Genomic DNA, 26,989 nt, shown 5'->3' on the forward strand with positions numbered 1-26,989 from the left:
AAACCTGTCTGCCCAAGTACTACTCAGTGAGGGCTGTGACTCCTGCTCTGAATTTCAACCAAAGACACTCAAAGTAAGGAGAAAACTGGGATAGGCTCACTATGCCTTGGCACATGCACAAAGGCTCCCAGGGGAGCGAAGGCTCTATAGTACAGCCACTTCTGAAATTAAGCTACTGCAAGATTCCAGCCCAGTCAGTCAACGCAAGGCAGGGAGAAGCACCAAAAAATAAAATAATTGAATGATCCAAAAGTTGAATGCATAAGATACAGGTGAAATCTGGAATAGAGCCGAAGGGGTCGGTCTCCGAAGTCAGATTTGAGCTGGAAGACTTATGAGGTCTAACACAAACCCAAAGAGTTACTTAGATGTACTTCATTTTTGACCATGGCCTTTTAAAAGCTATTGAGAGCACAGGAGACGCCAGTCGACCCCTGACAAGAGCACAGGTCAGAGTTAAAACTCCTGTCAACACCAGAGCTGGAGAAAAAGCAGGAGGAGGCCTTTGAATTTGAAAAGTAATTAGACAACAGATTCTACCCTGAGGGAATGATCGAGATAGACACCTGAGGACAAGCAGGATGTAAACTCCCGCTTGCGGGAGTAAGCTGTCGGTCCGTACCCCTTAAGGTGCTCGCCACAGGACGACCGCTGTATACAACGCAGTGGTGAAATTAACAGCAGGAACCTACTGAGTTAAACTTCAGGAGGAACTAGTGAAGTCTTGCAAACTGCTTGAAACTCTGCGGCCATTTGAACAGTCCATTTTGGTCGGTGGTCCCAAGCGTGCTGGACTAAGGCAGGGAAGACTTAAAGGAACTATCTATTTTGAAAACTATTACCCCATGAGTGGAGAAGCGTAGACACAACACCGGACCCCGCTTACATCACGGGATCAGTGGCAAATAATTCAATTTTCGACTCGAAGACATGCAAATGAGCCAGTTCACAGGCATCTGTGAACCAGCCACGTATAGAGCAAGATGGGTGGCCATGGTGTCCAGGAAGATGGAGTGGTACAGTGGAGGACTGCCAGCTTCGCCATCCTGAACAAGTATTTCCACCAACATTAGGTTTAGGTGGTCTTACAATGCCTAGCAGAGTAATAACAGAACAGAGGGAAAGTACTCATCCAGGAAGGAAAGACTGTCGGCAATACGTGCTTGTAGTCGCTCCTGGATGCTGCAGACCTCTGCAGCAGGAAACTCTACATCAAGGCGACTCTAGAGGCACGTCTGGAGGGTATCTGGGTTTCCTGCAGAACGTGCAAGCAGCAGTGGTGAATGACCTTCACAGGGAATCCCTTATGGGGTTGGTAGTTGAAGAGTCCCTTCAGAGAAAGGAGTATGACTGCAAAGTCTCGGTGCAGTGCACAGCAATTTGGGGATAATTAATTGGAGCAGCAACTCCACGAAGGAGAAAAAATGCTTTAAGGTGTTCATAATCCTCAGACTTCAGTACATCCTTCAACACAAAGCTACAAGGCCACTGCACATAAACACAGTAGCAATACACTGGACAAAAGACAGCCCTTTAATGGGAAAGCATACAGAAGAGACACAGCACTGAGAGGCACTAGCCACACCTGCTAGTGAGTTCTCAAAGGCCACTCCTGCACTCAGCACCAATAGGGAGCAGAATTGGAGGTTTCATCAAGGAATTCATGAACTTATCTCTGGCAGAAGGATACTCCATATCGTTTGAAATGGAACAAAGCAAGACGATGGGGGTCAAACCATGTGTGCACTGGAGAGTTGGTCCTAAAAATTACTTTCCTCTTGTTATTACTTCACAAACTCTCTCCTTCTCATGGCTCACCGTCACAACCACAATGTTACACAAATATTTTCTGTACTCTAGGAGTGTTAAATGTATACAAAAATTCAGCAATTCAATATTGGGAGTCCAAACAGAGAAGACCCTGAAGATATCTGCTTCATATACTGTTCTTTATTTTGCATCAAATCATCATCAATATTATCCAACTTGAACATAGTTAATGCTTTACACAGCCAACGCATTTGTCCCCTTCTGAGACATCATCAGGGCGGTAAAGGAAAGATACAAAATCAAAATCCGAAGTTTAAAATTTTAAACACAATTGCAAAGTACAAATGAATATTTTACAAAAGTGAGGATGGTTCCATCTGAACAGATTTTTCACCGTGGTCTGCGCCGCACACAGCGGAGGCTGAGGCTGACTAGGAGGGGTCCGAGGACCCTCTTGCTCGTCAGTGCGTCTCCAAGTAGTATAGGGCGGACGACTTGGAGGAGGCCGGCGGCCTTGATGTCTCTCTGTCCCGGGGTTTGCCTCTCTCCCGTCCACCATGGAGGAAGGTGCCTTGTATACTGTGGTGCTCCGTTGGGCAGCTGAGGTCCTTAACCTTGATCTCCCTACAGTGCCCCTAAAGACTAATCTCCTCACTGAGGTGCTCCAGTAGGCGTCCACTTCATCGGAGCCGCTGCTGCTGTTCAATGACGCCCTCTCCAGGTGATCCTGCCTTTCTGACCACTCAATCCGAGAGCCTGGTCATTTAAGCTTCGACGTCCCAGAGTGCCTTTCCCATGGCGGCAAACCTGGGGCTGGATTCAGTGAACACCGCATGTCTTTTGGGCCACTATTCTTACACGATGTGGGATACCGTTGCTGAGGTGTTGTCCCAGTGTCCTGAAGAAGTCCAGGCTGTGCTGTTCAAGGCTATGGCCGAGGGTAAGGACACAGCTAAATTCACCATTCGTTGTAGCTTGGATACCGCAGACTCTCTCGGTTGGGCTTTTTCCACGACTGTAGCACTTCGTCGCCACGCCTGGTTGAGGTCTACCAGGTTCTCCACGGATGTCAAGAGCTCGCTTATGGACATGCCCTTTGCTGGCACTTGCCTGTTAGGGGATAAGGCCGACCGTGCGCTGGAGCGTTTTAAAGACTCTCGAGCTACTGCCAAGTCCATGGGCCTTTCTGCCTTGTGACCAGGCCACATCTAGGTTTAACTCCTTTTGTGGCCATGGAAGGGGCGCCCCTGTGCTTGTTCCAGTCAAAAGCCTGCGCTGAACCAAACTCAGCATAACCGTGGGTCTGGGGGCCGGAGTGAGGGCCAGTCCACCTCCGCCCCTCTACATCAGCCTCGAAACCCTCCTTGTCTGAGCTTTGGGGCGCACCCCATGCCATTAGGTGGCTGGATTCGTCAACACCTTCCCCATTGGCATTCTGCCACTTCTGACAGGTGGGTGCCGCAACTTGTCCGGAGAGGTTACTTTCTCCCCTTTGAGTCTACCCCTGGCTATGCCACCTCAGTTCCATCGCATGTCTGGGGATCACTTTGCGCTTATCTAGCAAGAAGCCATGGCCCTCTTGGCCAAGGGGGCATTGAGCGTGTTCCTGGGCCGGAAATAGGATGTGGTTGTTGTTCCCACTACTTTCTGGTCCCCAAGAGGGACAAGGGGGGCTTGCGCCACATCTTGGACCTCAGGAACGTCCATTGCTTCCTCCGGAAGGAGAAGTTCAAGATGTTGACTCTGGCTCAGGTCTTGGCTGCCCTCGACCCTGGAGATTGGATGGTAGCGTTGGACCTGCAGGACGCCTCTTTTCACATCCCCGTCCTGCAGGCCCACCGGCGTTATCTGCGCTTTACATTAGGCCAGGAGCATTTTCAATTTGCTGTGCTCCCCTTCGGCCTCACCAGCGCCCCTCGGGTGTTCCCGAAAGTGATGGCGGTGGTCGCAGCTTATCTGCGCAGGTAAGGGGTGTCTGTCTTCCCCTACCTCGACGACTGGCTGTTGAAGGCGGGCTCGCCCCAGGCAGTTGTCACCCACCTCCAGACTACTGCAGACCTCCTGCATTTGCTGGGGTTCTCTATCAACATGCCGAAGTCGCACCGGAGTCCCTCTTAGAAGCTCCTCTTCATTGGAGCAGTTCTTGATTCAACCCGGTTTCGGGTTTATCCTCACGAGAAGCGAATCCGGGATATTCAGACTAAGATTCTGATCTTTCGGCCTCTATCCCGGGTTTCATTCAGGATGACCTTCCAGCTCCTGGGCCTGATGGCCTCCTGCATCCTGCTAGTGCAACATGCCAGATGGCACATGCGGGCTCTGCTGTGAGACTTGAAGTTCCAGTGGGCGCAGCATCAGGGGAACCTGACAGATCACATCCAGATCTCGAAGGGCATTGCACGGTTATTGCAGTGGTGGCTCACGAATCGCAATTCGGTCAGTGGCAGATCCCTTTCCCTTCCCTAACCAGAGCACACAGTGGTAACTGATGCGTCCCTCCTGGGATGGGGTGGCCACTTGGGAGAGGCGGAGATCAGAGGCCTCTGGTCTCTGGCAGAGTCCCGACTCCAGATCAACCTTTTGGACCTTTGGGCGATCTGACTTGCGCTGAAGGCATTCCTTCCTTCTGTTAGGGGAAGTGTGGTGCAGGTGTTCACGGACAACACCACCGCTATGTGGTACTACAACAAACCGGGCGAGTGGGGTCCTGGCCCCTGTGTCTGGAGGATTTCCGCCTCTGGACATGGCTGGAACATCAAGGCATTTCCTTGGTGGTTCAACACCTGGCAGTTTCTCTGAACGCTAGGGCGGACGAATACAGCCGCCGGTGCTTGATGGCTCACAAATTGCATCTGAAGTCTGATGTGGTGTAAGGTCTCTTGCTGCAGTGGGGAGAGCCTTGGTTAGATAGATTTGCCACGGAAGAGAACGTGCAATGTCATCAGTTCTGCGCGTTGGAATTTCCAAGGCGGCACTTGCTCGGCGACACTTTTCGTCGCGAGTGCAGTTGCGGTCATTGTGGCTCTGGATTGGGCACGAAGATACTGGTATCCCAAGCTACTCGGCATGGCGATCGATCCCCTGATTCGACTGCCTCTTCGGGAGGATCTTCTGTCGCAGCAGAGGGGGACGGTCCTCCACCTGAACCTGTCCAGCCTCTACCTCCAAGCGTGGAGATTGAGCAGCAACATTGGATAGCTTGTGATCTTCCTCCCGAGGTCTGTGATGTCATTCTGGCAGCCAGGCGTCCCTCCACTGAGTGTACGCCTTCAGGTGGAACAAGTTTGTGGCATGTTGCACAGCTAAATCTGTGGATCCCCTTTCTGCCCCTCTTTCCGAAGTCCTTCTGTTCCTTCTTTGGCCCAGCAGGGCTCTGCTCTGGGCACTATCAAAGATCATCTTTCGGCCATCTCTGCCTTTCTGCGGCTTCCTGATCAGCCTTCTCTTTTTTGTTAACGTTTTTCTGAAAGGCATTACGCACATGTTTCCTCCTGTGCTGTTCATCATGCCTCAATGGAACTTAAACCTTATCTTGACATATCTGATGTGCTCTCTCTTTGAGCCCCTTCATAACTGTCTTTTGCGTCTTCTCACTCTCTGGACAGCTTTCCTGGTAGCGATCACCTCTGCCAGAAGAGTGAGTGAGCTCCAGGCTCTTTCTTCTAAACCTCCTTTCCTTTCTGTTCTTCCGGATAAGAAGGTTCTGAGGACCAGTCCTTCTTTCTTGCCAAAGGTTGTCAATCCCTTCCACATTGGGCAGACCATCACTTTGCCCCCCTTCCTTTCGCCTCTGCATCCTTCAAAAGAGGAAGAGGCGCCACCATCTGGACCCGAAACGTGCGCTCTCCTTCTACCTGATCCGCATACAACAGATCTGGGTGGATGACCAACTCTTTGTTGGCTACGTGGGCGCCAAAAAAAGGTTGGGCCGTGCACAAACGGACCATCTCTCGGTGGGTCATCCTCTGCATCAAGGCCTGTTACTAGTTGGCTAAGAAGGAGCCTTTTTGTGGGGCTGCGTGCCCATTCCACCAGGGCGACTGCAGTACCTACTGCCTTTGTACGAGGCGTTCCCTTGCAGGACATTTGTCAGGCAGCTACGTGGGCCTCGCTGCTCAAGTTTACCAAGCATTACTGCCTTGAGAGCAAGTTCCGGAGAGACTGCTTCTTTGGCCGTTCTGTTCTCCGTGACTTTCTGGTGTAATCTTATTTGCAGACTCGCCACCGAGGTTTGTATTGCTGGGGTATCTATTCTAAGGTAAGGAATCTATCACTAACGTGTCTCTTTTAGATGCACAAGTTACTACTTGTGTAATGATATATCTGTTAGAGACATTAGTTAGTGATAGATTCCCCCACCCATCCTCCCCGTTCTGCAAACTGATTACTAGGGTTAAGGACATCCCTTTCAGGACTCTAGTTTCATGGCACTAGTGGTAAGTTTATTGCATGGCTCTGCGTTCCTGGCGCGGAAAGTAATTTACAGAACTGACGTCCGCGTGCATGGGTGGCGCCTAAGTAGTCTCTGTGACGTCATCCTGGCTCCAGCGACGGACGCGCAGGTGTACTGCTAGTGAAACTTTCCAGATCCAGTCTGATGCTTGGGGATATTCTAAGGTAAGTACTCTATCACTAACTAATGTCTCTTATAGATGAATAGTTACACAAGTAGTAACTTGTGCAACGGGTTACTTATTATGGCAAAATCATATCTGTAGTGAAGAGATGACCCAAGTTCAAGAAAACGCTGGATACACTGTTTCTCCAACATGGAAAAGTCTCCCATAGTACGGGAAAGGATTCGTAACCGTCTTCCCTCTACAGAGGTGGGTCAAATCAGTAACTCAAGAAGTTCATCTCCACCAGAAGGGGCAAGCTCTAACAGTAAGGACAGTTGGGAAATTCATGTTCATGATGGAGTCATGCAAAACGCCAGACTCCCAATGAGAACGGTCCAGGAAAAAATGGTCACAAGCAACAAGGAGTTAGTAACCTCTAGTGGTATAACAGAATACTTAAGTGGTGAGCAGCAAGAACAACCCAGTATGCAGACCTTTCAGAAAACCCACATCCATGGTTTCCATTACAAAAGATGCATTCCACACAGGGTTGTGAGTGTGCATGAACAAAATGAACATCAAGGTCATTTGGAGCCTAGTGTGTGCACTGAAACACAAACATCCGGGAACTAAAGACAGTGTCCCTATCGCTCAAGGCCTTCCAGTCAGAACTGAAGTGGAAGGTCTTCTAGATACAACTAGACAGTACTACAGCGATGTTCTACCTGAACTAATGATAAGGCCTGATTACATGCGCTAACCATCCTAGCATAGGAGACAAGGACACGGGCACTGCAAAGGAACAGAACACGAGTATCAATTCATGTACTTGGGAGTGGAAAACACAGAACTAGACAAAGTAGGCAAAACAGATCATCCCATGAATGGATCAAACGCGTAGATACTAGGCCAGGTCTTCAGGAGGTGAACACCACATGTGGATTTGTTCTCAAAAGATTTTTTTAAAATGCAAAGACTTCGCTTGAAGTTAGCCTAACCGCTGGTTGCTGGGTAATGCCACATCAATAGAATATATACAAAGTGATGGATGGAATGTTTCAATTATTCTTACCCTCTGGTTGTTACTCAAGGCAGCGTTCCAGTCAGGCGTTATTTTGCACACCATGCCAACTACGTTTGGACCCAACCATATGCAAACCAGTTTTAGTTCTGTTCAAATGGAAGCAGTCCAGCCCATTTTGCCAGGTCATATCCGCCCTGAACTGGAACACTTGCAACCCAGGTTCGGATTAGAGCTATTAAGGGCTCATCATCCAGGAATAGGCTGGTTCTAGTGACAGTAAGCACAGAACCCACGTCTGGGGATCCCTGTCCCACTGTGGATTTTAGGGGTCCTTTGGGGGACCACCCAAAAGGTGCAGGGTCACCCTATAGTCCAAGGGTCCGGAATGCAAACTGAGACCAACTCTGGGGCACGGAGAGAGGAGTTATTTATTACAATCTCATGAGATGGAGAGAGCATCAGACACCCATAGCTGAGGAGGCATTCTGCAGAGTGTTCTTACTTTACATCTTATATACCCTCTATCCTGCCCCAGGCATGTAAAGGAGTTGTACCAATAATACTTTATTACATTCATAAACAATGGTCAATCTGGTGGATCAGCAGGTCGGTAGCCTTTGGGGGGGTTTCGCAGGACATGGGCAAAACATTATAATTACATAGTACACAGAGGTCAATCTGATAAGTTTGTAGGTGGTAGCTAGTACACAGAGGTCAATCTGATAAGTTTGTAGGTGGTAGCTGTGGGCCTCTGCATGGCGTAGCATGATTATATGTCAAACAAAGGTTAATCTGATAAGCACAGGTGGTAGCGGTGAGGCCTCTGCAGGGTTTAAGAGAAAAGCATGTTTATACAAATAAGTCTACAAATGGTAGTTGTTTGGACCCCTGCAGGGCGTAGTGTGCAGGGTGAGGACGATAAACATCTGGGAAACTCCCTGTCCGACTGGTTGAGAATGGGCTGCTCAGTTTGTGGCAGGCCGAAACACTAACAGGGTGTGAGTGTCCGTGCAGGAATGTGGCAGGTCAAAAGTGGAGCTCCAGAGTTTTCGTGATACAGAGAGGTCAGTCATGAAGGGTATAGCACAAAATGGTGGAGTGAATGGCAAGATAACCTATACTTTTATACAGAGTACAAAATGGCTGAGCGAGTGTCAAGATAAAAAGTCAATTTTCCACACCACTTAGGGCACAAAACGAATATGTTCGAGGCATGTGGGCTGCAGAATTCATATCTGTGCATAGATTGCCGCCTAGTGTTGGGTCCAGATGATCGCACATTGTTGTCCTGGAAGAGTCTTCGAAGTATCACAAGATAGGTGGCTCCTACCCTGGACTACAGTGCGCATGGGCATCGACTCCATCCTCAGATTGTTTTTTTTCCGCCATTGGGTTCGGATGTATATTGGTTCCCTCTAGTCGGAATCCATAAAAAAACTTTCTTAAGGCCAAAAGGTCTTTAGTTTTCTTCGGTATAGTTTTGCGTTCATTGCCTAATTCTTCCAGCTCGGTTCCGAGCTGGATTCCATACACCTGCGTGCTTTCGGCGCGGAGGGCCCAGTCGATGCCACAGACCCTATCGACTATTCATCATGGACCGAAGTACGTTCAAGAGATGTCCCGTCTGCAACTCAAAGTATCCCCACATCGACATCCACCCGGTGTGCAACAAGTGTCTGTCGCCGGACCATGATGAAGCCAGTTGCATGGCTTGTTCCCGTTTTAGGTCCAAGAAGACGCTTAAGCATCGACGTGCTGCGCGCCAGTAGGCCCAGCACACTGCACCGGCGCCTGTGGACATTTTCGATGCCGGGGATGTCTAGGAGGAAGCTGACCGGGAAATCGGTGACAACCACTCGAATCCCGCGTCGGAGGTTGAATATAACTACGACGCGGACGCTGAAATGTTCGAAGCTGAAGAAGTCGTCGAGGTAGAGGACGACGACGGGGCCTTTGGGGCCATGGAAGATAGCTCGAGCGATGAGCTACCTCACACTGACACTGGGGCCGTACCGCTTCATAAGGCTCAGGTCGAGGGATCGCCACTAGGCCTTACCCAAGATCTTACAATGGGATCTACGGCCCCGCCTTCGGGCTTGGCCACGGACATTACTATTGAGCCACACCCTGCAAAATCGAAACCGAAAGTGAAACAAACAGTCTCGACACAAGCAACAGCACTGGTGCCCCCCTCGAAACCGAAAGTGCGCATTACTTTGGTCGGATCCAAGGCCTCGGAGCCCTCGGCGCCAAAGAAGCAGAAGGGTGTTGTCGATCCGAAGGCACAAGTCAAGGGCGTCGAGACGAAGTCTGCCACGCCGAAGACAAAGGTCAAGGTGGTCGAGCCGAGTAAATCGGCGCCGAAGACGGTCGACGCCAACAAAGGACTCGGTGATCCGAAAGTTCTCGAGACTCCGCGTCAACAAGACCAGGCCAGAAGCGGCGCAGCCCGCGAGTCCACGCCTGGTGCTGGCTCAAAGGATCCCGTCGGATCGACGCAACCGTCCGCCGCTTTCACCAAGCAAGTGACAGACTCCCTACAGCGCATCAAGGAGAAGGCCTCGGCTGCCGGCCCGAGAGATCCTCCACCTTCGAAGCCGGTCGAGAAACCTCACAAAGCTTCGACGCCCATTCACTTCACGTTGCCGCCAAAGGTGGCGCCGAAGGCTTTCACTCCACGCCAGCGTGCCAGAGAAGGTGTCCTCGATGCCGAAGTCTACGACGGTGGTTCCCACCCTGAAGCATCAGCAATCTTCATTAGAAGAACAACAAGAACACTTTATTGATGCCGAAATGGGCAGACTTTCCCTCCACAAGCGGAAAATTGCACCGGAACAGCCGATGGAGTCCTACAAAATTCCTTTAAAGAAAAAGAAGGACTCTACTTCGACTCCTGTCCTTGTGGAACCACTTTCTCCACATGCCCATAATGTCTCGCCCACTTACTCTGACGTGGACGCTGGGGTGGGCGATAATTAGGATGAGTACAGCTATCCTGTCTACACAGAGCCTGATGATACCAATGAACCCTGGGCTGCTGGTGCTGACCCGGGTGATCCTCATTCTGCCCCAGACTCAACTTTATTCTGTGAAGACATCACCTACAGAAGATTCAGCAGCGTTCAATGCCCTCATTGAACGGGCGGCTAAAAACCATGACGTCCAGCACCATGCTGACCCCATTGACATGGATTTTCTTTTTGATGCCTTTTCAGTCTCAGAGAGAACTGTCAAGACTCTCCCTATGTTAAAGGGTGTCTTAAAACATGCTGGGGAAATCTTTAAGGAGCCTACCAGAGCGATAAACCCTAGGATTGAGAAGTATAAACCAGCACCTACTGATCCTACTTACATCAAAGGACAGTTGCCTTTGAACTCTCTTGTTGTTTCAAATGCCCGAAAGAGGGCTAATTCTCAGACAACAGGTGATGCTCCTCCCCCAGACAAAGAATCTAAGGTGTTTGAGGCATCAGGGAAAAAGGTGGCAGCCCAAGCGGCCAATATCTGACGCATTTCAAATACACAAGCGCTTCTAGCGAGGTATGACCGGGCATACTATGACACACTGGAGACCCTGTTGCAGCACCTGCCAGACGAATACAAGGAGGCAGCTGAGATGCTTATTCAAGAGGGGAAGCTAATATCCAATGCTTCAATTAAGTGTGCACTAGACGCGGCTGACACCGCAGCCAGGGCTGTCAACACTAGTGTCATGTTGAGACGACATACCTGGCTCAGAATCTCGGTGTGTAAGCGAGAGATACAGACCACCATTCTTAATCAAACAGTAAATCCAGATCATCTGTTTGTCCCAGGAAAAGATTAAGGAGGACACTGAAACTGCTAAGTCCATGGGGGCCTCACAGTCCCAGCAATTCAGGGGTGGGTATTTTCGTCGCTCAAGCACTAGAGGCGTTTCCAGAGGCCAGCTCTCCCAAATCACGCAGTACTACAAAGGTAACACGCAGTCCACATACACCAAACAAAGTCGAGGTGGATATCGTGGTAACAGTGCCAAGGGCAGGGGTCGTGGAAACAACAACTCCAGATCCTCTGCCACCAACAAACAGTGACGCCTTGTCACTGCCCCCCGACCACGCAACACCGGTCGGGGGGAGACTTCAGCAGTTCCTGCCGGTCTGGAAAACCATCACCACAGACAGGTGGGTCACACAGCTCATACAGTACGGTTATTGTCTGGAGTTAACATCCACTCCACCCAACTTGCCCCCAAGACACCGTCCTATGTCCACCGAGCACTTGCACTTATTGAAGCAGGAGGTCATCGTCATGCTGCAAAAAGGGGCAATCGAGCTCGTGCCTGTGGAAGAAAGAGGCACAGTTGTTTACTCACTGTACTTCTTGATACCAAAGGACGGGTTCCTCAGACCCATACTGGACCTCAGACCCCTCAATCAGTACATTCTATCGGAACACTTTCATATGTTGACCCTGCAGCAAGTACTCCCGTTGCTCAGTCAAGGGTATTTCCTCGCAACTTTAGACCTAAAGGATGAGTATTTTCACATTCCGCTGCACCCGTCACACAGAAAATACCTCCGGTTCACCATCCAAAACCAACATTACCAGTTCAAGGTTTTGCGTTTCGGAGTCACCACGGCACCCAGCGTGTTTGCAAAGTGCCTGGCGACAGTGGCAGCGCACCTGAGGAGACAAAACATTCACGTCTACCCTTATCTGGACGACTGGCTCATCCAGGCAAAGTCAGCCCAGCAGTGTGCCGCCCACATGTCCCACACCATTCACCACCTTCACGATCTGGGATTCTCCCTGAATTACCCAAAGTCCCACCTGCAACCCGCCCACATACGGCAGTATCTGGGTGCGACGATAGACACTCTGGCAGCCACATCACAGCCAAATTCAGTGAGGGTCAACCGCATTCAATCGCTGATACGATTCAAACCCCAACACTCGCTTCCAGCGCGAGTGTTCATGCAGTTGATAGGCATGATGGCCTCCTGCATCTCCATAGTCCCGTACGCGAGACTACATATGCGTCCGCTTCAGGAGTGCTTAGTACGTCAGTGGACTCAGGCTCACGGACAGTTGAAAGACCTAGTGTTGGTGAGCGGTCGGGCATACAACTCTCTGCATTGGTGGAATCCACAAAACCTTTTCAAGGGACGACCGTTCCAAGAGCCTGTGCCACAGATCATCCTGACGACGGACGCTTCTCTCCAGGGATGGGGAGCTCATGTACTCCAATACACTGTGCAGGGACAATGGACACAACAGCAACGAAAGATGCACATCAATGTTCTGGAACTGATGGCAATCTTCATGGCACTAAAGGCCTTCAAAGTACATCTATGCAACAAGGTTGTGTTGATCCGGACGGACAACATGACGGCCATGTACTACATTCAGAAGCAGGGAGGAACACTCTCCACAGCTGTCTCATCTGGCTCAGAGAATGTGGAAGTGGGCCATTCAGAGGAACATCTTCCTCATGGCAGAACACCTCCCGGGCAAGGACAATCAGATGGCAGACCTGCTCAGCAGGCACAGCCACCAAATGCACGAGTGGGAGATACATCCATCAGTACTCCACCCGTTCTTCCAAAGGTGGGGTCATCCAGAGATAGACCTGTTCGCCACAAAGCAGAACCACAAAATGCCAAAGCTTCGCCGCCAGGTTTCCACATCTACAGTCGCAAGGCAATGCTATATGGATGAACTGGTCAGGCAAATTTGCGTACGCTTTTCCCCCAGCACCTCTAATACCGCTGGTGGCACGCAAGCTCAAGCAGCACTCGATGACTCTCATCCTGGTTGCTTCAACGTGGGCTCGCCAACCATGGTACACCAAGTTTCTGGAACTGTCTGTGGTACCGCATCATAGGTTGCGCCTCACACCCAGCCTTTTGACGCAGAGCCATGGTGACATTCAGCATCCAGATCCGCAACAGCTCAACCTGGCGATCTGGCTCCTGAGGTCCTAGAGTTTGGCTACCTCAACTTACCTCCTGACTGTATGGACATCATCCGGGAGGCAAGGAAGCCCACCACTAAAGCATGCTATGCGGCAAAGTGGAAGCGGTTTGTCATTTACTGTGCAGACCACAACATTAACCCGCTAGAAGCATCTATTCAGAACATCATTTGTTATCTTTTACATCTGTACAAATGTAATCTAGCCTATGCTTCCTTTCGCATACATTTATCCGCAATGGCTGCTTATCTCCAAAACAGGCAGCACCTCTCACTCTTCAGGGTGCCTGCCATTAAAGCCTTTCTGGAAGGACTCAAACGAGTCATTCCTCCGCGGACTCCACCAGCTCCGGAGTGGAACCTCAATGTGGTCCTCACCCGGCTGATGGGTCCCCCTTTTGAACCACTGCATTCCTGCGAGATTCAATTCTTGACTTGGAAAGTGGCTTTCCTTCGAGTGATTACGTCGCTGCGACGAGTTAGTGAACTCCAGGCACCAACTATCCAAGAGCCATTTATTCAAATTCATTCTAACAGGGTGGTGCTTCGCACTAACCCTAAATTCCTTCCTAAGGTAGTGTCTCAATTCCATATTAACCAGACTATTGAACTACCCGTGTTCTTCCAAAATCCTGAGTCCTTGGCGGAGAGAATGCTCCACATGCTTGACGTCAAAAGGGCCCTGATGTACTACATTCATAGGACCGAGGATTTTAGAAAAACTAAACCACTCTTTGTTGCCTTTGCGCCACAACACAAAGGTAACCCCATTTCCAAAGCTTGTATAGCCAGGTGGATCATTAAATGTATTCAGATCTGCTATCTGAAAGCCAAGCGTACTCTCACCATTCCACCACGGGCCGACTCCACCAGAAAGTTGGGGGCCTCCATGGCTTTCCTTGGAAATATTCCTTTGGAAGACATATGTAGAGCAGCCACATGGTCTACCACACACACTGTTACTAAACATTATTGTGTTGATGTGCACTCTAAACAGCAGGCAGCTGTAGGACAGGCTGTTCTAAAAACACTTTTCCAAACTGCTGCAGCTGGCACGGGCGGCCGCCGTTAATGGAGAGACTGCTATGTATTCTATGCACAGATATGAATTCAGCAGCCCACATGCCTCGAACCGAATATGCTACTTACCAGTATGCATCTGTTCTTGGCATGTAGGGCTGCGGACATTCATATCGCCCGCCCTCCTCCCCGGCGCCTGTAGCAGCTGCAGAATTTACATATACTTCTAGCATGGTCATCATTCACTTAGTTTCACTCCATCTTGGCCACAGTGGCTAATAACAATCTGAGGATGGAGTTGATGCCCATGCGCACTGTAGTCCAGGGGAGGAGCCACCTATCTCGTGATACTTCGAAGACTCTTCCAGGACAACAATGTGCGATCATCCGGACCCAACACTAGGCGGCGATCTATGCACAGATATGAATGTCAGCAGCCCTACATGCCAAGAACAGATGCATACTGGTAAGTAGCATATTCAATACAAAATAGTGATGGGTGGAATGCATGCAATCTGATTTATAGCTGCAGATTCGATTTCTCCGATAGATTCTCATGCTTCAGACTGGATCCGAAAATATTCCATGAGCAGTACCCCTGCGTGCTGTAGGTGCCGTCGTCCGTCTCTGCTTGGCAATGTCCGGCGCATTTTGGCATCGTCCTCACTGGAATTTACGTCCGCAGTGCTTATATTGGCTGCACCCAGATGTGCTGACATCGGTTATTTTCTTCCTGTGCCAACCAGAGCAGATCTAGGAAAAGCGACCACTTAGCCACTTTTTGTCTAATTTTTTAATGTTTTGTAGAAGTTCTCTTTTTTTAGGCTTACCTCCTGGAGTGGCAGAATGTCATCAAAGAAGGTAGTCTTCAAGCCCGGCAGCGCTTGTCACCTACACTTCATCTTAAATACCCACTGGTGCCTTGAGCGGGACCACGACCTGAAGACGTGCTCTGACTGCTGCGCTCCCTCTCAATCTTATGGCGGTTCTACGTGCGACGCAGTAACTATCGAGGTACCTATCTCGGGAGGTCTTGGAAGAAGACTCTGAGCCAGAGGTCGTCATCGTATTCCAAGTCGTTTAGCCATTCGTTTAGTCGATTTCCCACAAAGAGGAGCTGAAGCATGCCTCAACTTCACCTCATCTGTCGGATGATGAGATAATTGAGCGTCGCCACTTGAAGCCTGGCTCTGCAGTTGAGCCAGAGCCTGGGTCATCTCTGTGCCTCCCCGGCTTTACAGGAGCTGGAGCAACCCCCACATGATTTTAAATAATTTTGAGGCCATCCACCTTCTATTTGGGTAACCTGTTCCCTCTGGGCCCTGTGGGTTATACTGGATCCATGCTCTGGCACCTGTCTGGCCCCACAGATGGATATGGATTGGTGCCAACTGTGCCACCACAACTAGACTCCCCACCTCCCCCCTCTCTCCTCCCCGATGCTGATCCAGAGGCTGACTCTCCTAGTGCCACCCTGCGGCCCTATCCTCCCTCCCAACATGTAGCCGGAGGGATGTTGTCTGGCGCCGATTGTAGCCATGCCGTCCAGGCCAGAGCATGAACTCTGTTCATATTGATTTTGGAAGGAATGGGAGGAATACCAGCCTTAAAAAGACCAAATGATCTGGAGTGAAGATCTGGGTGAAGCCAGTTGACTGAATACTTCTCCATATATTGCCATACTTTCTCCCCCTGCCGTGGTTACCCGAGAAGGGAGCTTACTTCTAGTGGTGGTGGAGAGGACCGCTGAGGTTCCTTAGATTGCCCTACGTGGCAGTCAAGACTAATGTCTTGACGGAAGTGATTCAGCCGGGAGTGTCCCCACCAGCACCGCTTCTCACTTTCAATGAGGCACTTACTGACGTACTACTTGGGACTTGCAATGTACCATGTAAATCCTGGCACATTCCCTACTGCACCCCTGAACAGCAAATACAAGAGGCTGAAATCTTGAAGTTCCGCCCTTTTGGCTTTGAGCTCTGTGAACACTGCATGCCTTTTGGGCCGCTATTCCTATGCCCTGTGGGTACAGTTGTGCGGTTGCTGCCAACTGTCCCACAAGAGGCCCAGGCTGTGCCCGCTCAGGCTATTGCTGATGGTAGGAATGCAGTGAACTTCGCCATCCGTTGTGGTCTTGACACCACCGTTTCACTAAGCGTAGCGTTTTCTTTGGCAGTGGCCCTGTGGTGCCACACTTTTTTGAGGACAACCTTTCCTGGGGATGTAAAATCCTCACTAATGGCCATGCCCTTTGATGGCTTCTGTCGCTTCGGAGACAAGGCGGATTTGGTGCTGGAGGTTTTTAAGGACAGTAGGGTTATGGCCCTTGGACCTTTCTATGGCGCTTTGTCACCCTCAAGCTGCCTTTCGTGACCACAGAAGGGGCATACACCTTGTCTTTTTCCGCCCAGCCACAGAAGCAAACCGCCTTTTCAATCTGAAAGAGACACGTTAGTGATAGATTCCTTACCTTAGAATATCCCCAGGCGTCAGACTGGATCCGGAAACTTTTGCGTAGCAATACCCCTGCGCGCCGGTAGGCGTCGTCTGCGGCTCCGCGTCCGTCGTCGGCGTCGTGAGCGCCGGGATGACGTCGTCGGAGTACTTAGACGGCGCCCATGCGCGCTGACGTCAGTTCTTCTTTTTTCCGCACCAGCTAGCGCAGATCCGGAAGAAGCTCTACCCCCAGTCACTTTTTGACTGAAAATTTTTGATCCTTTTGATCTTCTCTTTAGTCGACTATCTCGACTATCGGTGCCAGGGATGCCCGGGTTCAAGCCTTGTTCGAAGTGCGGCCGACTCATGTCGGTCACGGACCCCCATCGCCGGTGCCTGAAGTGCTTAGGCCTCGACCACGACTATCGATCCTGCTCCGACTGCCGGGCCCTGACGTCGAAGGCTAGGCGGGAGCGGTCCCGCAAGCGTCTCGAGCTGAGGCAGTCGGCCCCGCGCCGCTCCAGGTCCCGGTCCCAAGGGAGGTCGAGGGACAGGTCGCGAGGTCGGAGTCATCGGCGTTCCGGAAGTGGACACCGATCGTCTGGTTCCCAGTCCTCCGGTAAGAGGCATGAGAGGTCGGAGCGACACCATCGATCCTCCGACCCGCCCCGACGCTCGCACGACGCGGCCGGGGACTCGAGCGACACCGCCCACGCGGCTCCGCGGGATTTGCAAGCGTCGCCGCCTGCCCCACACCTTCGGGTCCCTGGGCACGGCGCGTCGCAGGAGGAGGTCGAGAGGTACCTCATGGCCATGAGAGCCCTCCCTCCTCAGTCGGTTCCCGTGGCGCCTTCGGGCCGATCGGTTCCGTCTGGAGGTCCTTCCGGGTCGGGCGCTTCGGCCCCGGCGCCGCTGGCGACTTCGGTCCCGGCGCCGCACGACCTCGCTGGATCCGGCTCCGGATCCGGGACCCCGCCGGTCGACCCTACGACCTCGCCGGCGCCGTCCCTTTCAGGTGTCGTCCCCGGCAGCCGATGTGGTTGCCGCCCCCAATGTCTCCTACGGTCCTACTCAGGAGTCGGAAGGGCGCCGATGGGCGCCGATTCCGTCGGCCTTTAGGGATTTTTATCTCCACGAGGAGGCCCTGCCTGTTAATCCTGGTCTCCAGGAGCCAGGTGACGAGGAGCAATGGGAGGGGTCCGAGGACCCTCTGGCACGTGATTGCCAGTCGCAGCAGGACTGGACATATGAGCTTGGGGAGGCCAGTGGTATTGACACCTCGCCAGACACTGGATTTACATCGCCCCCGACTGTGGCTTCGGAGGCGGGTTCTGCTTACAGCGTAGTGTTGACGAAGGCAGCTAAGGCCTTAAACCTTCAGCTCCCCGTCGCGGCCGTGAGGACTAATCTCCTCACCGAGGTCCTCAAACAGCAGTCAGGCTCCGCGGAGCCCCTCCTGCCGTTCAATGAGGCCTTATGTGACGTTCTTCTGGGCACTTGGTCCAAGCCCGCCACAGGCCCCCCTGTGGACAGGAACGTGGCCAGACGCTACCGCCCGGCACCCGGCGACCCATGCTTTTTGTCCACCCATCCCACCCCCGAGAGTCTGGTCATCCAGGCCTCAAACTCCCAAACCGCATTCCCGTCGGCCCCGCCCGACAGGGAATCCAAGAGATATGAAAAGTTCGGGAAGAAGGTTTTCTCGTCTGTGAGCTTAGGGCTGCGGTCTGTGAACACCGCCTGTCTCTTGGGCCGCTACACCCACACCCTGTGGGACACGGTTGCGGAGGTGCTGCCTAGATGCCTGGAGGAGGTCCAGGCTAAACTCAGCCAAGCCCTGGCGGACGGCCGAGATGCAGCACGCTTTTCTATCCGGTGTGGGCTGGATACTACGGACTCACTGGGCAGGGCGATGGCAACGACGGTGGCGGTTCGACGCCACGCCTGGTTGAGGTCCGCCAACTTATCGGCCGATGTCCAGGCCACCCTCCTGGACATGCCGTTTGATGGCCGTCGCCTCTTCGGCGACAAGGCAGACCATGCGCTGGAACGTTTCAAGGACTCCAGGGCCACGGCCAAGTCCTTGGGCCTTATGGCCCCACGCCAGCAATCGGGTGCCTTTCGCTCCTTTCGTGGCCACGGAAGGGGCGCCCCACCACGTACCGTCAGCCACGCGCCGCAGAATGTCCAACAACGCGGTGGCGGACGTGGGAACCGCCGTGGCGGTGGTCGGGGCCAGCGGCGAGGCCAGTCCACACCTCCCTCAGCAGCACCTGCCTCAAAACCTTCCTAGTCCGAGTTTTCAGGCCCATGTGACGCCTGTGGGAGGCAGGGTTCGCCATCACCTCTCCCACTGGCATACAGTCACTTCGGACAGGTGGGTGCTGCAGATTGTCCGAAGGGGCTTCTCCCTCCCCTTCGAGTCATCCCCTCCATCCATGCCACCTCAATACCACCGTGTGTCGGGGGATCACTTGCAACTTCTGCAAGAGGAGGTTTCGGCCCTCTTGGCCAAGAGGGCCATCGAGCGCGTTCCTGGGCCAGAAGTAGGACGTGCTTGTTACTCCCACTACTTTCTGGTGCCCAAGAAGGGCAAAGGGGGCCTACGCCCTATCTTGGATCTGCGGAACGTCAACGCTTCCTCCGGACGGAGAAGTTCAAGATGCTCACTTTGGCTCAGGTCCTGGCTGCCCTGGACCCAGGAGACTGGATGGTAGCGTTGGACTTGCAGGACGCCTATTTCCACATCCCCGTCCTGCCGGCCCACCGGCGTTACCTGCGGTTCACGGTAGGCCAAGAGCACTTTCAGTTTACCGTGCTCCCCTTCGGCCTTACCAGTGCCCCACGGGTGTTCACGAAGGTGATGGCGGTGGTCGCAGCCCATCTGCGCAGGCAGGGGGTATCGGTCTTCCCCTACCTCGACGACTGGTTGTTGAAGGCGGGCTCGCCCCAGACAGTCGTCAGCCACCTCCAGACTACGGCCGACCTCCTGCACTTGCTGGGGTTCTCCATCAATGTGCCGAAGTCACACCTGTGTCCCTCTCAGAAGCTCCTCTTCATCGGAGCGGTTCTCGACTCGGCGCAGTTTCGGGTTTACCCACCCGAGCAGCGGGTTCGGGATATTCAGGCTCTGGTTCCCATCTTCCAGCCGTTATCCCGGGTCTCGGTCAGGTTGACGCTGCGGCTTCTGGGACTGATGGCCTCCTGCATCCTTCTGGTGCGTCACGCCAGGTGGCGGATGCGGGCTCTGCAGTGGGACCTGAAGTTTCAGTGGGCCCAGCATCAGGGCAACCTGTCCGATCATGTCCTGATCTCAGAGGGCACTGCGAGACAACTGCAGTGGTGGCTCACGGACCGCGACTGGGTCAGTGGCAGACCCCTCTCCCTACCCCAACCGGAGCACGTAGTTGTGACGGACGCGTCCCTCCAGGGCTGGGGAGGCCACATGGGAGAGGCGGAGATCAGAGGCCTCTGGTCTCCGGCGGAGTCCCGGCTCCATATCAACCTTCTGGAGCTGTGGGCGATTCGTCTAGCACTGAAGGCATTCCTCCCCTCTGTCCGGGGGAGCGTAGTGCAAGTGTTCACCGACAACACCACCGCCATGTGGTACTGCAACAAGCAAGGCGGGGTGGGGTCGTGGACCCTCTGCCAGGAGGCTCTGCGCCTCTGGCAGTGGCTGGAACATCAGGGCGTGACCCTGTTGGTTCAACACCTGGCAGGCTCTCTGAATGCCAGGGCGGACGAACTCAGCCGCCGGTGCATGATGGATCACGTCTGAACTCGGACGTGGCGAGAGCCTCTTTCGGCAGTGGGGAGAGCCTTGGTTAGATCTATTCGCCGCAGAAGACAACGCGCAATGTCATCAGTTCTGCGCGTTGGAATTTCCAAGGCGGCACTCGCTCGGAGACGCTTTTCGTCGCGAGTGGAGCTGCGGTCTGTTGTACGCCTTTCCGCCTATACCACTTCTGCCCAGAGTGCTGAAGATCAGGCGCGACCGGGCCCAGGCCATCCTTGTGGCTCCGGACTGGGCACGAAGATACTGGTATCCCGAGCTACTCAGCATGTCAGTCGATCCCCCGATTCGTCTGCCTCTTCGGGAGGACCTTCTGTCGCAGCAGCAGGGGACGGTCCTGCACCCGAACCTGTCCAGTCTCCACCTACAAGCTTGGAGATTGAGCGGCGGCAGTTGAGGCCATTTGACTTGCCTCCTGAAGTCTGTGATATCATTCTGGCAGCCAGGCGTCCCTCCACAAAGTCGGTATACGCCTGCCGGTGGAACAGATTTGTGGCATGGTGCACAGCAAAGGCTGTGGATCCTCTCTCGGCACCCCTTTCGGAAGTGCTGCTCTTTCTTCTTTCCCTTGCCCAGCAGGGCTCTGCTCTGGGCACTCTTAAAGGGTACCTTTCTGCTCTATCAGCCTTCTTGAGGCTACCAGATCAGCCTTCTTTATTCAAGTCCCCTATTGTAAGTAGATTTCTGAAGGGCATCACGCACATGTTCCCTCCTGTTCCCTTCGTGATGCCCCAGTGGGACTTGAATCTTGTTCTCACTTATCTGATGTGTGCTCCCTTTGAGCCACTGCATAACTGTCCTCTTCGTCTCCTTACTCTGAAGACTGCCTTCCTGGTTGCCATCACCTCTGCCAGGAGAGTGAGTGAGCTCCAGGCTCTTTCTTCTTCTCCACCTTTCCTGTCTGTCCACCCTGACAAGGTGGTGTTACGTACACGACCTTCCTTTCTGCCCAAGGTTGTCACGGCCTTCCACATCGGGCAGTCCATTACCTTGCCCACTTTCTTTCCGCCTCCGCATCCCTCGAAAGAGGAAGAGAGGCTCCACCGTCTGGATCCAAAACGTGCGCTCTCCTACTACCTAGATCGCACACGCCAATTCCGGGTGGATGACCAACTCTTCGTTGGTTACGTGGGCGCGAAGAAGGGTAAGGCTGTGCACAAGAGGACCATCTCTAGGTGGATCATCTTGTGTATCCAAGCATGTTACTCCATGGCGAGGAAGGAGCCCCCGGCTGGATTGCGGGCTCACTCCACTCGGGCAACGACAACTGCCCTGGGCCGAGGTGTCCCCCTGCAGGACATCTGTCAGGCAGCCACGTGGGCCTCGCTGCACACGTTCGCAAGACACTACTGCCTGGACAGTCAAGTCCGGAGGGATGGCTTCTTTGGCCGTTCCGTCCTCCAGGACTTTCTGGTGTGATATTGGTTCGCAGACCCACCACCGGGGTTGGTATTGCTGGGGTATCTATTCTAAGGTAAGGAATCTATCACTAACGTGTCTCTTTCAGATGCACAAGTTACTACTTGTGTAACGATATATCTGTAAGAGACATTAGTTAGTGATAGATTCCTTACCGACCCACCCATCCTCCCCGTTCTGCGAACCGATATCTAGGGTTAAGGTCATCCCCTTTCAGGGCCCTAGTTTCATGGCACCAGTGTTAGTTCTATCATGGCTCTGCGTATCTGGCGCGGAAAAGCTGTGTGTCAGACGGACGCGGAGCCGCAGACGACGCCTACCGGCGCGCAGGGGTATTGCTACGCAAAAGTTTCCGGATCCAGTCTGACGCCTGGGGATATTCTAAGGTAAGGAATCTATCACTAACTAATGTCTCTTACAGTTATATCGTTACACAAGTAGTAACTTGTGCACCGCTGCATGGTGGCAGACGCAGTTCCTACTGGCACAGTGTGTCGGTGGCCAGCAGTCTGGTCAATCTACCTCCCCTACACCCAAATCAGCCACATCCTCCAAACCTTTAGTCTGGCCTTTATCATGGACACCCAGTGCGCGGCAGGGTTTGTCCTCACCTTCCACCTGGCAGACCAGAACATCGGACAGGTTATTTTTGCATACTTTGCGGAACAGCTACTCCCTCCTCTTCAAAACCTATCCTTCCTCAATGCCACCTACTTATAACCGGTTTATGGAGTGCCATCTTTCTCTTACCTGCCAGGAAGCAACTGCTTTTTAGACCAAAGTAGCCGTAGAGAGGGTGCTGACATAAGTAGGTTGTGGTTGCCATTCCATCTACTTATGGAGGCCTTCATCCTATCTGCATCCTGCACTCTATGGATCTTTTTCCAAGAAAGAGAAATTCAAGATGCTCACTCTCTTGGTCTGGTCCTGTCTGCCCTGGACCTTGGAGACTGGATGGTGGCATTGGACATGCAGGATACATGCTTCTACATTCCCATCCTGCTTGCCCACAGTCATTCTCTGCAGGTCATAAAGGCCACGTGCATTTTCTGTTTGCTGCCCGTCAAGTTTTCACCAAGGCTTTGCCGGTGACTGCACCTCATCTGCGGGGATCAATGGTGCAAGTCTTGCCCCCCATATCCGTAACTGTACGTTGAAGGCAGGGTCGTCCCAGGCTGTTGTCTTCCTCCATACTGAGGACCTCCTTCATTTCCTGGAGTGTACTATCAACGTGCTGAAGACACACATGCCTCCCTCTCAGATGCCCCCTTTTATCGAAGCTGTTGTGGACATGGTGCAGTTTTGGGCCAATCCTTCCAAACAGCGAGTCCAGGATATACAGGCTAGGATATTGATATTTCAGTGTCTGTTGTTGATTTAGGTGAGACGAACTCTGAAGCTGCTGGGCTTCATGTCCTCCTCCATCCTGCATGTGACCCATGTCCATTGGCATATGCAAGTTCTGCAGTGGGAGCTGAAGTTCCAGCGGGTGCTGCATCAGGGTAATTTCTCAGACGTAGTCCAGATTTGGAGGGAACTGCAAAGGACCTGTAGTGGCTGCTTACGAAATGCGATTGGGTCAGCAGCAGACCCCTCTCACGTCCTTAGTCAAATCTGACCGTAGATGCATCACTCATGGGATGGGGCTGCCATCTGGCAGAGGTGGAGATTAGAGGACTCTGGTCCCAGGCGGAATCTGGACTCCATCACCCTATTGGAGCTCAGTGATCAGATTGGCATTGATCGCTTTTCTACCTTCCATCCAGGTAAGGCTAGTGCAAGTGTTAACAGAAAACACCACTGCCATGTGCTACTGCAACCAGCAGGGCGGAATGGAGTCGTGGACTCTTCGTTAAGAGGCCCTCCGCCTCTGAACAAGGCTGAAACAGCATGTCACATTCCTGGTGGTACAACATCTGACATGTTCTCTGAATGCCAGGGTGAGCAACCTCTGCTGAGGATGCCTAGCGGATCATGAATTGCGTCTCCATCCGGAGGTGGTACAAGGTGTTTTTCAACAGTGGGGAGAGCCTTGGTTAGATCTGTTCACCACCTACGAGAACACGCAATGTGCACAGTTCTGTGAGCTGGAGTTTCAAAGGTGGCTCTCGCTCAGACGCTTTTCATCTTGATTAGAGATCGGGCCTTCTGTATGCCATTCCGACCATACCACTCCTGCCCTGAGTTATCCGAATCGACTGGGCCCAGTTCATCCTTGTGGCTCCAGATTGGGCACAGTCTCGTATCCAGAGCTGTTGAGTATGGCCACTGGTCCTTTGATCAGGCTGCCCCTTCATGAGGCTTCTCCACCCCAACCTGTCAATGCTCCACCTTGTGTGACGATTGAGCGGCGACAGTTGACAGTTTTTAACCTTTCACCCGAAGTCTGCCAGGCGTCCCTCTACCAAGGCGGTTTACGGCTGCCTTTGGTGCAATATTTCTGGGGTGGTGGATTTGATTCCCTTTCTAACTCCTTCTCTCAAGTTCTCCTATTCGTTCTTTCCCTTGCACAGCAGTGCCCTGCTCTAGGCACTGTGAAGGGATATATTTACCAACCCCATATAGTACAAAGGTCTTAGAAAGGTTTGCAATATGTTTCATCGGACTCCTTTAGTTATGCCCCAGTGAGACCTCGGTCTCCTCCTCGCTTTACTTATGTGCGCTCCCTTTGAGCCTCTGCACAGTTGTCCACTCAGGTTCCTTACCATCAAAACAGCCTTTCTCGTGGCAATACCATCTGCCCTGAGGGTCAGTGAGCTTTAAGTCTTGTCATCCAAGCCCCCTTATCTTAGCATCTATCCAGACAAACTGATGCTTCATACAAGAGCTTCCTTGCTACTGAAGTGATCCCTCCATTTCATGTAGGCCATCACTCTGCCTACTGTTTACTCTCCTCCTCATCCCTCCAAGGAAGAGGCCCAACATCAGTCTTGACCTAGACTCTAGGTCCTAGAGTGTTCTCGTCCTGCCTTGACCGCACAAAAGTTCTGGATGGACAATCAACTCTTCTTGGGTAATGTCTGGTTGAAGAAAGGACGGGCAGTGCAGAAGAGGACCATCTCGATGGATCATACTCTGCATCAAAATCTGCTGTGCATTGAGTAAGAAGCAACTCCCTCAGTGTTTTTGTGCTCATTTTACTAGAGCTGCAACTGCAAAGTTAGCTCACGGAGTTCCAGTTCTGAACATCTGCCAGGCAGCAAAGTGGGCTTCCCTGCACACACTTACTAAATACGATCTGGACAGTAAGACCAGTAGGGATAGGTACTGTGCCCGTTAGTCCTGCACTACTTCCTCATGTAAAATTGGTCTGTAGATGCACCTCTGGGTAGATGTTTTTTGGGTATCCATCCTAAGGTAAAGAATCTACGGCTAGAAGTCTCAATTAAATAAACTGGTTACTTACCTTTTTAGTAGTGCCTTATCTGGGAAAGTCTCAATCTAGCCGCAGATTCCTTATTGACCTATCCTTCCTGCTCATTGAACAGATGTCTAAGTACAGGGTTTTCTCCTTTCAGGACCCTAGTTTTCCACATTAAAATATAAATATAAATCCGTATTTGTAAAGCGCAAACTACTCACCCTTACGGTTCTCAAGGCGCTGGGGGTGCCGTGGAAATTAAGTGAGCTATTGCCCAGAGTCGCATGCTGAGCTGCGCCGGAGCCGGGGATCGAACCGTGAACCCTGTGCTCCGAAGTCAGCTTCCCTGGCCGCTGCACCACACCTCTCCACAAGTGGTCATTATACTCTGAGCTCTGCGCTCCTGGCATGGTAAGTTGCGAAAAGTAAACAGTGTGCCTGGTTGGCACCTATATAAGCACTGCACACCTCCAGATGCCATCTGGAGGTGAACTACACCACTTACCGGCGTGCCGGGGTACTGCTCACGAAAAATTCCCAGATCCAGTCTGACGCCTGGGGATAATTCTAAGGTAAGGAATCTGTAGCAAGTCGGTCTTTATAAGATAAGAAGGTACCGACGGTAAGTAACTTGTTCTTCTATCACATCACACACTGCAGCCATCACTCACACCAATGACTTACATGGGGAACAGCTACTGAAAGAACTCCTTTCCTCAGGGAGAGTTGTAACCCTACAATAACGAGCACGTATGGTGTGAGGAGGAGGAACCCTGTGATGACGCAGCCAACTACTGGTGAGTGAGGGTTTTCGTTTGACGAATTATTGAGGGAACAATGGATTTCTCAAAATATATTCTTAGACATCACTTACCTTGGTGGTTGTATGTTTCAGTTAGGAGTAAGTACGCCTGTGGTCTTTGAACACACTGGCCCTCAAATGTTGTTATTGTGTGTGCAAAATGACCCAGAGATGGGAACTTAGAACTCCAAACCTTAAAATCTCCTGCACCTATGGAGCGAAGGCCTGTCCTCCACCATTGAAGGTATGTCTGAATACATGGCGCACAGCGCTCACAATGGTTTTCTCTGGACGCACTTCCTGGGTATCTGTGATCCTCGTCGCATGCTGCTCTTTTGCTGCATTTTTTTATTCGATGGTGATGAGGGGAGGCATAATTTTTTATCCTCATCCTGAGAACACAACAGAAGATCTTTCCCGTATTCACCATTCATTGGCAGATTTCCCTCTTGAAGATATCGCTTGCTCATCGTGAAGTCACTTTTTTCCTGGGACATTTCCTTCCCAAGCAGGTGTACATCCCTCAGGACCATTTGTGCCACAGCAATGCTGCATTTGTGGCTGTTATTTTTTTCAGTTCTGTACTTCTTTTAGGCTGATAAGTGGCAAGAGTCCTGCTGATGAACATGGTCTACTACTGACCCAAGAGGATTGTATGTAGGAAAACGAATTGGGCCATGTTTTACTTGATACACACTCTTGGTTACATGTTTATCACACCTTGAGAGTACCAAGCATGCTCTCACCACACACCTACTGTACTGTTACAAATACTTTTTTTTTGATTTTACAATATTGAATAAATTAACCTTTGTGTATGTATATACATTGAAAGTCCTATTATTGGTCG

At 51.9% G+C, this 26,989-nt stretch overlaps 1 protein-coding gene across 10 annotated transcripts in view; it reads left to right on the plus strand.

Annotated features, from left to right (window-relative positions):
• Positions 1-26,989, plus strand: part of PPP6R3 (protein phosphatase 6 regulatory subunit 3) — a 1,665,951-nt gene that overhangs the window by 159,997 nt on the left and 1,478,965 nt on the right. The window lies entirely within an intron of this gene.

Source organism: Lissotriton vulgaris, chromosome 2_1 (assembly GCF_964263255.1).
Source record: "Lissotriton vulgaris chromosome 2_1, aLisVul1.2, whole genome shotgun sequence".
In the NCBI taxonomy this organism is placed as follows: Eukaryota; Metazoa; Chordata; class Amphibia; order Caudata; family Salamandridae; genus Lissotriton; species Lissotriton vulgaris.